Source organism: Lycium barbarum, chromosome 6 (genome assembly GCF_019175385.1).
Source record: "Lycium barbarum isolate Lr01 chromosome 6, ASM1917538v2, whole genome shotgun sequence".
NCBI lineage: Eukaryota > Viridiplantae > Streptophyta > Magnoliopsida > Solanales > Solanaceae > Lycium > Lycium barbarum.
In genome coordinates this window covers 45074640-45087009 of record NC_083342.1, presented here as the reverse complement: position 1 = coordinate 45087009, position 12370 = coordinate 45074640, and the positions used below count along the sequence as shown (strand labels likewise).

Below are 12370 nucleotides of genomic sequence, written 5' to 3'. Positions count from 1 at the left end.
TTTTCTCCTTGGGGCTCATAATGTGGTTCGTGTCAGTTGTGTGGGAGAATCTCGTCTCTGGCATCTTCTGTGCTTGTAGTCGCCGGGTCATAAAGCATTTTTTGTTTTAATGAAGCAGCTTTGTTGTTGGCTGGTGAGTTCCTCTGCCTTTAGCCTGGCGTCAAGATTTGCTGTAATTCAATACTATTGGGAGCTTCAAGTCAGCTTCCTCGCGGTTCTGTTCTAGCAGATATTTTGCAAAATTCAGAATTCTCGTGGGTCTAAATTATATCTGCTTTCTAAGTTCGTACAAAAAATCGAACTTCTCTTTGAGTTTTGAAATGCAGATGTTCTTCCTCGTATCTTAACATCCAACCGTTGACTAAAACTTCGGTAGAAACAGAAACAGTTCTGCTGCTACTTATCATCAGATTCTCACACTGTGTAGGTTCTTTATTATCAAGTTCCCGCTTTCCTAAAATCACAGAAATCTGAACATCCAAACATTTGCATAATAATTTAATTTCTGTACTTATAGTAAATTAACTTTATTCTTCATTGAGTTAGCGTGTTACCAAAATCGTAAGTTGTAAAACACAGAACATTAAGTATTTATTTTCATTAGCACTTCCATCATTATATCATCAGGATCTCTTTTTAACCTCACCGCGATCTCAGTTCCTTAAAACTATGTTCTTCTATTACGTTTCAAGCACTATTTAGTTGATGGTATTCAGCTAACTTGATTTTAGTTTACATAAATATTTAATCAAGCAACAGGTAGTGTATATCACTCCCCTTTAACATTTCAACAGTAATTCATCTCTCCAACCCATTATCCGTACTTGCCATTATTTTGTAGCATTATTTTATATTTGTGTCATATTTTCTTTTTCACTTATTTTCCTTGAATGCAGGTACTAGTTAATCTGTTAGCGCTCATTTCATGGAAAGATATCAAATTTTTGCTAAATAATTGTTGTAGGTTTATATTTTAAGAAAATTAATCTTTACTAATCAAGGAAGCAGCTTGATAGATACATACGATTTGTGAAGTTATGGTGCTTCAAGATTGACTAAATGATACAATCTTGTATTTTAATATTCTCTAATGAGTACCAAAAATAATATCAAATGGATGCAATAGTAAATTAAGCCTACTAAAAATAGAAACTTAACATTCTGCAACAGTAACACGATCAATTGTTTTATATAATTGCATTGCTAGATTAATTGCTTCTTTCTAAATATCAAGTCCTGCTTTCACCCTTTATTTTTAAAGAGTTTGAGAAGTATAGAACATTCAACTTCACGATGTAAGACGGTGTTTCCTAATTTTTAATTATATAAATGCTTGGGATGCAGTCTGAAACCTTTACCTGTAAAATGTGTCTCAACAATGAACGTGAACTATGACTTTGGTACCTTCTTGTCCTATTTGCCATAACTAGATAATATCTTGTATGTTAACACAAACTGATGCTATCGCAATCAAATAATTATGTTTTAAAAACAAATGAATTGCAAAGTAATCATATGCAGAAAGCAGCGAAGGAGTTAAACAGATAAAAAGTGAAAGGCAACTTGGGTAACATTGTGTTGAATGCTGATTAATTTGGAATCCGAGAAAAAACGGCTGCAATTGTAGCCTGTCGTTTCACTGTGTGCATTAAGATGATGAATGAAAATGAAATTACAATGAAGAGGCAAAGGCAATTATAGTCAAGCCCGCCGTTTGAGTGTGTGCATAACACAATGTTTGGACATGGAAATTTGTGTTTGCCTGTCATTGTCAAGTCTAAATACTTCCTAGACTTCATTTCTGTTTCGCTTTGTATCCCTAAATGTAGTCACAGTCTGTTCTTCCCAGTCTCCATTTCTTCTCTCTGTATAATTCATCTTATTTACATGTCTCGTCTCTGTGTCTTGATTGTTTGCAGTATGGTCTTGTCTTGACACTAACATTAGTTTCTCCTTGTTTTCCTTTCCGTGGTTTTGGTCCATTTGTTGCTACATTTTGTGTTTAGTTGACCCTTGTAACTCCGCCTGTTAAATCAGCCGGTCCCAAGCCCGGACTAAGGAGGAGGGGAGGTATCAAATGTGCAGTTAGTCTATATGTTTTTTGTAATCAAATAGAAGTGTTTTCTGGAGTTGCCTTTCAGCGTTCTACTTATTTGTCTTGAGCAATTCAGATGACACATGTATTTCATAGTTTGATACTGTTGTTTTATAAATATCTTTATGTCATGTCTGATTACAGTTAGATATTGAGTATCAGGAATTACATGCTGGATGTCATGAGATGGTTTAGGGGCTGTATTGTCAAGTTGACTGATAGGTTTCAGGCAGGTGCTTTTGCTTATCATGCAATTGGTAATATAGAAATTGTGATGACTTATTTTTCGCTGCTTCACTGATTCGCTCCAACGTTTTTGATGATTCAAGGGATTACATTCGTATCTTACATTTGCTGCTATTTGTTGATGATCCACCTTCACACGAGAAATCTTGTTTCATTATTGATGTATATGCATATATTGTGTTCAACTCAATGTTTAACTAGAGGCTCGTGTTTTGTGCAGCTTATTCAAGGATCATGTGTGTGCCATGCAGCATATTGTTGTCTGTTCAAGAATAATCCCTGTTTCTTCCTACATATTAGACCCAGTATCTTTCCTAAAAAAACAGCTGATACTTATTGCTTGGTTGGAAGATAATACTCTTTAACTGTTTGCTGTTGCTACTGGGTTTTCATGGATGTTGCAGACTATAATCTAGATATCAGTTTGCTATACTACTTGGAAGCACTAGCAAGGTTCTGATGGCACAGGAACACACAATGGACACCAACCTTCAAATGTCCAAATCCGATGCTCTAACTGTCAGAACACATCCATCCAACAAATAAAAACAAGCTGGTGTGATACACAAAAGGAAACGGCAGCAAGCCAGATGAGCACACCTTTTCAAAATAGAAGAAAAAGCTCACATAAATCAGAACTACAGAGTAACACTTGAAATTCATAACTGGAACCGACAGCTAACGTGGCAACATCATCTTCAACCATCAAGGGAGAACATAAACAAAGAACTAATTGCATAGAGGGATCTCAAGACAAAGACCTCAGAATCATCCAAAACCTGAAAGCAAAGCTTGATTCCCAGAATTGCATCTAGAAAGAACCACACCAGCTTTCAATTCCTTACCATTGAAAATCAATAGAAAGATTGCAAATAGAAACTCACATAACTGTACAATACACAAGAAAAAGGTCAAGGATGAGAACAAAATATATTAATGAACTACACACGAAAGGAAAGCAAGAAGGCGGAAAAAGAGAAGTGGGTGAAGGTACTAGCTGCAGTTCCATGAGAAGAAATCACCCACCTTCACGAAATAGAAGAAGAATCATGCCTATCGTCAGTATCCGGACCTAATAAAACATTGGCAGCGTTGACATACACAAACAAGAGTCACCAATCAACAAGTCGGATCAAGAAACAGAACTATTCGCAGACAAAACAAAGATCAGAAAGAACACCCAAACCCTAAGTGCTCCCGCTTGAATCGCTCATCCTGAGCTTTAACTTTTCAACAGAGATGATCAAAGATATGCAAATCAGAAACCTACACCCCAAATTAAATACAGAAAATTAAAAACAAATAACATGAAACAAATGAACTACCAATTGAAGGGAAGCACGATACGCAAGTGGAGGGAAGGGAGATTAGGGAAGAAAACTGAATCGAAAATCTTGATAGCCCCACTAATGAAACTTCAAAACAAATCGACAAACAGGGCCGCTCCACGAAAAGAAGAGTTCACGGCGTAAGACCCAACAGCTGCAAGCCCAGAAAGAAGGGAATAGTTAAGTGCAAAGCTCACGCAAGAGAGAACACGAGATATGCCAAGACAAGATCGCAATACGCCCTTTTCTCGATGCCTGGTTGTATCCATTTGTAGTGCAAACACCAAAATGGCCAAGAAACAGGGCGCACAAAGACGCACACTGAAATCAGACTTCAAAATTCCCAAATCTAATCCTCTATCACTATCACCATGTGCCCTACAAACACCCATTCAACCAAACAAAATCAACTCGCATAGCTTAATAAAAGAAAACGAAAGCGGAGACTATAAGTGGCGTGAAAACCAAAAGCAGAGGGGTACTTTACAGAGCCATCAGAAGATCCAAAATTGAGTTTGAATACTTATCATGTGTCCATAACAATCTGGGATCTCATCAGTTGGACCACCAAAGAACATCAGCATCTAGACTACAAAAATAAAAAATGGCAGCAGAATGCAACACACTAGCAAAGCAGTGTTGACAAAGAGAGAAGGGAACCACTCTAATTAGAGAAGAAAACGGAATTGAAAATCTCGATAATCATTAAAAGCAATAAACCTCAACACAAATCGACACACAAGGCCGCTCCATGAAAAGAAGAATTCACTGCTCTGTGAGACCCAGCAGCTGAAACACAGAAAGAAGGGAACAGTTAAGTGCAAAGCTGGCGAAGCCCATACCACGTAGGAGATCACTAGAAATGCCAGACAAGATTGAAAACCCCTTCTTCGATAATACCCAGACTGCAGTGCGAGCAAAAAATGGACAAGAAACAGGGCACACAGGAATGCATACCAGACACCAACCTTCGAAATTTCCAAATCTAATCCTCTCAACTGTTCACCACACATCCATCCAGCAACAAAATCAAACAGGCTGATCACAAAAAGAAAAGGAAACAAAGAAGATATGCAGCGAGAACACCATAAGAGAGGAGCACTTTACGGGGCTAGCAAGATATCCTGAGTTCGAGACATATCAGGTGTCCGTCACCATCAACCATCTGGAATATCATCAGTTGGGCCATCAAATAACATAAGCATCTTAAATGGCAGCAGCAGAATAATACAACACATACTGGAGAAAAAAAACAATTTTAGTTCAGAACTGTCATACAGCAGCAATTTTGACAAAGAACGAAGGGAAGCAGTCTGATTGAAGAAGAAAACTTAAATGAAAATATCAGTACTCATAAATCCTGAACTAAGGAAACCTCAACACAAATGAACAAACAAGGCCGCTTCATGAAAAGAATAATTCACTGCTCTCTAAGACCCAGCAGCCGCAACCACAGAAGGAAGAGAATAGTTAAGTGCAAAGCTGACAAAACCCATACCACTGAAGAAATCACTAGAAATTGGAAAACCCCCTTTTTCGTCGAAGCCTAACAATGTCCAGATTGCAGTGCAAGCACCAAAAAGACCAAGAAAGAGGGTGCACAGAGATGCATACCAGATACCAATAACCTTTGAAAGTTCCAAAATCTAATCCTCTATTACTGTAGCCATCCAACAAACAAAATCAAGATGGCGTGATAACAAAAAGAAAACGGAAGCGCACAGAGAAGATAATAAGTAGCTAGACAACAAAAAGTAAAGGAGCACTTTACGGTGTTTTCAAATAACTAGAATTGACTCTTGAGTAACCATAAAAGACCTCATCAGTCCGATTAGAACTAAAAATGGAAGCAGCACACACTATACACACTTGTGAACAGAACTATCTTGGTTGAACTTCCATATAGCAGCAGTTTTGACGAACCTTCGAGAGACCAGACCGAAGTATCCAATACCTATAGCCAAAGAACAGGGAACTGCTGACACTTAAACCTGAGAGAACTACTTGCACTTAGGTATTCTTGACAACTGATGCCACATGGCCACACCTAAGAATGAAATCCACGGATGACCGGACCAAATAAGAAGGTAAAAGAAGTTGATGCGAGGAGTAAAACAACAATATTAGCATCAAAATTAGCAGATGGAAGTCAAGATATCAAATCCAAACTGATCACTCCACTCTGTGATTGAGCCCTCCTTAGGTCTAGAATAGATGACGGACTCATTCATCTGAAGATCCAAGTCCGGCATAGGGATCAAAATTTCCAGTTCAACTACTTGTATTCTGATTCAACAAAAGGAATTGTGAGGTTACAGAGGAGTGACAGTACACCTTCCTAAAATAAAAGGAGCTCACGTAAATCAGAAATACTGAACAACCCCTAAATCCACCACTGGAACAGCATCTCCAATCATCAAGGCGAAACAAAAACGCAGAACTAATTGCATAGAGGAATTTCACAACAAAAACCTCAGACTCCAAAACCTGAAAGCAAGCTTTGATTCCCCCAAAATTGCATTTAGAATGGACCTCGCCAGCTTTCAACTTCTTAACATTGAAAATCAAATGAATGATTGCAATTAGAAACTCACGTAACTATATAATACACATGAAAACGATAAGGATGGGAACAAAATAAATAAATAAACCACACATGGAAGAGGAAAGCAAGGATATGAACATTGAGACCAAGATAACTGGCAGAAGATTACAGCAAGAAGGCACCCAAAAAAAAAGTCTCAATGGCCATTTCAAGGGCAGTGGGTGAAGGTACTAGTTGAAATTCCATGAAAAGAGACCACCACCCACCTTCACAGAAGAAGAATCATGAAATCCACTGGAAAGTACCTATAACCATTCTCCTATGATCATTATTACGAAAACCTGATCTAACATTGACAACGTTGACATGCAAACAACAGTCACTAACAAACAAATCAGGAAAGAAACAAACTACTTGCGAACTGAATCTCGCATAAGAAAAAACTCAAAAAGAACTCCCAAACCCTAACTGCTGCAGCTTGAATTGCTCGTCCCGAGCTTAACTTCCCAACAGAGACGATCAGGGAGTTGCAAATCAGAAACCTACAACCCATATTAAATGCAGAAAATCAAAAACAAATAAGATGAAACAAAGTAAATTACCAATTGAAGGAAAGCAAGATTGCAAAGTAGAGGGTAGGATGAGATCTATAGAACAGATAGCCAAGAAATCAAAACCAAACCAATTGCTCCACGGGACAAACTGCTACTTAACAAAAGTAGGCATCACCTCATCTTCCAAAGAGAACCATGTAAATTTGAAACACCAAACAGTCTCTACAATAATTATCCAGATCTCTGATTAAACGCTGCGAACACCCACAAGACATCAACAAACAATCTCTTGATTCTCAAAGGAAAGAGCACAAAATCCAATAGAAAAAGTGAATCTCAAACCCTAATCTCACGGCCCGAACTCAAATTATCAACAGAGACAATCAAAGGGATTGAAAATCACAAAACTATGTCATCTACAGAGAAATCAGAAGCCCAACGACTGCAAGCACAGAAAAAAGGGAACAGTTAAGTGCAAAGCCGGAAAAACCCATGCCACATAGGAGGGATCACTAGATATGCAGTATGCCAGACAAGATTGCAAAACTCTCTTTTCTTGGAGCCTGGTGATATCCAGATTGCAGTGCAAGCACCAAAATGGCCAAGAAACATGGGGCACAGCGCATTTCAAAAACCGAACTTCCAATTTTTCAAATCTAATCACTGTCACAATGTGGACTACAAACATGCCTCCACCAACCAAACCAAATCAAGTGACGTGATAAACAAAAGCAGAGGAGATAAGTACCAAGCACACCAAAGTAGAGGAGCACTTAAAAGGGAATATAAGATCCAAGATTGAGTTTGAGTTTGGGTACTTATCAGGTGTCCATAATCATCATCATCAGGGATCTCATCAGTTGGATCATCCAAGAACATAAGGATCCGGACTAAAAACTTTATGGCATCAAGGATACAGCAGACACTAGTGGAAAATAATATCTAAGTTGAGAACTTCCATACAACAGTAGTTTTGACAAAAAGAGGAGGAATCAGTCTTTATTGCGGAAGAAATGAAATGAAAATCCCGCTACGCATAAAAGTCTGAACAAAAGAAACCTCAACACAAATGGACAAACAAGGCCGCTGCATGAAAAGAATAATTCATGGTTCTGTAAGACCAGTGGCTGCAAGCACAAAAAGAAGGGAACAGTTCAGTGCAAAACTGATGAAAATGCATACTACCTCAGAAATCACTAAGAGACAAGATTGAAGACCCCCATTTTTGTCGAAGCCTAACAAATATCCAGATTGGAGTACAAGCACCAAAATGGCAAGAAACTGGGTGCACAGGAATGCACACTAGACACCAACCTTTGGAATTTCCAAATCTAATCTTCTTAACTGTTACCACACATCCATCCAACAAACAAAATCAAGCTCGCGTAATAAACAGAAGATAACAACAGCAGCGGAAATAAGCAGCGAGAACACCAAAAGAGAGGAGCACTTTATGAGGCTATTGTTACTTAATCAGGTGTCCATAACCTTCAACCACCGGGGCCTCATCAGCTAGATGGCCGAAGAACATAAGCATCTGGACTAAAAATGGCAGAACAACACAACAGACACTAGTGAAAAAAAACTAATTTAGTTGAGAAATGAAAATTGCTGTACTCACAAAAGCCTGAACAACCTCAACATAAATGGACAAACAAGGCTGCTCCATTAAAAGAATAACTCATGGCTCTGTAATAACTCATGGCTCTGTAAGACCCAATGGCTGCTGCAAGCACGGAAAGAAGGGAACAGTTAAGTGCAAAGCTGATGTAACCCATACCACCTAAGTGATCACTAGAAAAGATGCAAGAGACAAGATTCAAAAACCCCTTTTAGTTGAAACCAGACAATATCCAGACTGCAGTGCAAGCCGAAAAGGACCAAGAAATAGGGTGCACACGAACATCTTGGGTTTGAATTTTCCAACTCTAACCCCTTTATCTGTCACCGTGTGGTCTACACATTCATCCAACAAACAAAATCAAGCTGGTGTGATAACCAAAGAAAACGGAAGCAGAGAAAATAAGTTTAGCTAGAAACCCAAATGTAAAGGAGCACTCCACGGCGCTATCAGATATTCAGGATTGTCTTTGAGTTCATAACAGATGTCCATAACCACAAGAGACCTCATCAGTCGGATAATCAAAAACGTAAGCATCTGAACTAAAACCTAGAAATGGCAGCAGACCACACTTGTGATCCAACAAAAGGAAATTGTGAGGTTACAGAGTAGTGACACTACACCTTCCAAAATAAAAGGAGCTCACGTAAATCAGAAATACTGAACAACCCTGGATCCATCACTGGAACATCATCTCCAATCATCAAGGTGAAACAAAAACACAGAACTAATTGAATAAAGGGATCTCACAACAAAAACTTCAGAGACTCAAAAACCTGAAAGCAAGCTTGATTGCCCAGAATTGCATCTAGAATGGACCTCGCTAGCTTTCAATTTCTTAACATTGAAAATCAATCGAATGATTTCAATTAACTCGTAACTGTATAATACACATGAAAACGGAAAGGATGGGAACAAAATAAATAAATAAACCACATATGGAAGACGAAAGCAAGGATATGAACGTTGAGACCAAGAAAACTGGCAGAAAATAACAGCAAGAAGGCGGAAAAAAAAAAAAAGAGAGAAGTCCACAATGGCTATTTTAAGGGCAGTGAGTGAAGGTACTAGTTGAAATTCCATGAAAACAAACCACCCACCTTCCCCAAATAGAAGAAGAATCATGAATCCACTAGAAGGTACCTATGGTACCTATAATCATTGTACTGTGGTACCTGTAATATTCTCCTATATCATTGTTACCCAAACCTGATCTAAAATTGGCAACGTTGACATGCAAACAATAGCCACTAATCAACAAATCAGAAAAGAAACAAAACTACTTGCGAACTGAATCTCGCATAAGAAAAAACTCAAAAGAACTTCCAAACCATAACTGCTCCCGCTTGAATTGCTCGTCCCGAGCTTAACTTCTCAACAGAGCCGATCAGAAACCTACACCCATATTAAATGCAGAAATAAAAAATTAATAAGATGAAACAAAGTGAACTACCCATTGAAAGAAAGCAAGATTTGAAAGTAGAGGGTAGGGTGAGATCTATAGAACAGATAACCAAGAAATCAAAACCAAACCAATCACTCCAAGGGACAAACTGCTACTTCCCAAAAGTAGGCATCACCTTATCTGCCAAAGAGAACCATGTAAAAATCAGAAACACCAAACAGTGTCTACAATAGTTATCGAAGATAAGGGGGCGAAGGATATTGGAAATTGATTTGGTCAGCTTCGAAAGGAATAAAGGAAGGAGTCAGACGCATTGTTTAGCGATTTAATGCTTCCAATTTTGCCAGGTCCCTCGCCCAGGGGCCAGAAAGGGCAACTTCCTTTCCAGCCCGGGCTTCCGCAGCACTTTCCTAATCTGGCTTCTAAAGCTATTATTAGGTGCCTTCTCAACCTTTCCAACGATGTTCTAATATAACCCTCCGATTCTATGGTTCTACCTGGCTGATTAAACGCTGTGAATACCCACAAGATAGCAACAAACAATCTCTTGATTCTCAAAGGCAACAATACCAAATAAAATAGCAAAAGTGAATCTCAAACCTAATCTCACGGCCCGAACACAAATTCTTAACAGCGACAATCAAAGGATTGAAAACCACAAACCTACATCCGTCGTGTACAGAGAAATCAGAAGCCCAACGACTGCAAGCACAGAGAGAAGGGAACAGTTAAGTGCAAAGCCGGCAAAACCCATGCCACATAGGAGAGATCACTACCCTTTTCTCGGAGCCTAGCGATATCCAGATTGCAGTGCAAGAACCAAAATGGCCAAGAAACATGGTGCGCAGGGCATTACAAAAACCGAACATAGAAATTTCCAAATCTAATCCTCTATCACTGTCATCATGTGGTCTATAAACATGCCTCCAACCAAGCCAAATAAAGTGACGTGATAAACAAAAGCAGAGAAGATAAGTACTAAGAACACCAAAATAGAGGAGCACTTAACGGAGAAGATCCAAAATTGAGTTTAAGTTTGGGTACTTATCAGTTGTCCATAACCACAACCATCAGGGATCTCATCAGTTGGATCATCCAAGAACATAAGCATCTGGACTAAAAACTTTATGGCATCAAGGATACAACACACTAGTGGAAAATAATATCTTAGTTGAAAACTTATTAAATTAAGGAATCAATCTGATTGGGGAAGAAATGAAAATCCCGCTACGCATAAAAGCCTGAACTAAAGAAACCTCAACACAAACGGACAAACATGGCCGCTCCATGAAAAGCATAATTCATGGCTCTGTAAAACCCAATGGCTGCTGCAAGCACAGAAAGAAACAATAAAAGATTCCAGAGACAAGATTCATGGCTAAGTGCAAAGCTGATGTAACCCATACCACCTAAGAGGTAACTATAAAAGATTCCAGAGACAAGATTCAAAACCCCCTTTTAGTCGAAACCTGACAATATCCAGATTGCAGTGAGAGGACCAAGAGGACCAAGAGATAGGGTGCGCACGAATGCATACTGGATACCAACCTTCGAATTTTCCAAATATAATTCTCTTATCTGTCATTCATCGAACAAACAAAATCAAGCTGGTTTTGATAACTAAAAGAAAACGGAAGCAGAGAGAAAATAAGTTAAGCTAGAAACCCAAATGTAAAGGAGCAGTTGACGGCGCTATCAAAGATTCAGGATTGACTTTGAGTAATTAAGAGATGTCTTTACCATTTGTAAATGGGTACACAGGATACGTGCTTTGTTCTTCTTGATTGATGTGTGTTGGATAAAGAAAATAAATATTTGAGAGCACCTTAGTAAAACAGCTAAAGATGATAGTTGGCTAGTAACACAAATGTCTGTGTATAATGTATGATATTCGATGGATGGAATGCAATAACAACAATAACGAGTGGCCTTGGCCGAATCAAATAATGAGAGAGATTGTATATATGGATTCTTCTATTGCAAGTGTTCTTGAAAAGTAAAAGGAGTCAACCCCTCCTTTGGATATGCCCTATTTATAGTGACACTCCCATGGTTCTCCTACAATATGAGTTAATAAAATAATGACAACAAGGACTGTTCTGCACGGATTTGGTGGGATTGGACTGACGGCGCCGCCTGACACACGCAAGGTAGGTAGTTGACTATGGCAGGACGCTACTGGCGCGTGGCCCGCATACACCGGTCACACGGACCAACGGCTACTCGGACTAACGGCCACGAATGCTCGGGTCATCGGGCTTGGAAGTTCTAACGATGTCGAAGGCAGACCTGTCGGTGCTCATGCCCAGCTCCGGTTCAAGCATTACCCCGGTCTAGGGCGAACGATATCGCCACCCCATTCCCATTCCTTGCTCCGGCTTCATTCCTCCGGTTTGTCTCGTATCTGGTATTCACCGTATACAAGATGTCCATAACACAAGAGACCTCGACCCCGTTTGGATTGGCTTAAGCAACTTATAAGCTGTTTTCAGCTTTTTTGAGTGTTTGACTGGCCAGCTTAAAGTCATTTTGTGCTTAAAATAAGCTCAAAAAAATAATTGGGCTCATTTGACTTA

General features: G+C 39.0%; 1 long non-coding RNA gene across 1 annotated transcript; it reads right to left on the bottom strand.

Moving 5' to 3' along the window:
- Positions 1-2821: 2821 nt before the first annotated feature.
- Positions 2822-12168, bottom strand: LOC132643861 (uncharacterized). Its single transcript, XR_009583778.1, has 2 exons — positions 11535-12168; positions 2822-11372 (listed from the first exon to the last, which is right to left on the bottom strand). It is a non-coding gene; the product is annotated as an uncharacterized LOC132643861 (long non-coding RNA).
- Between the last annotated feature and the right edge of the window lie 202 nt (positions 12169-12370).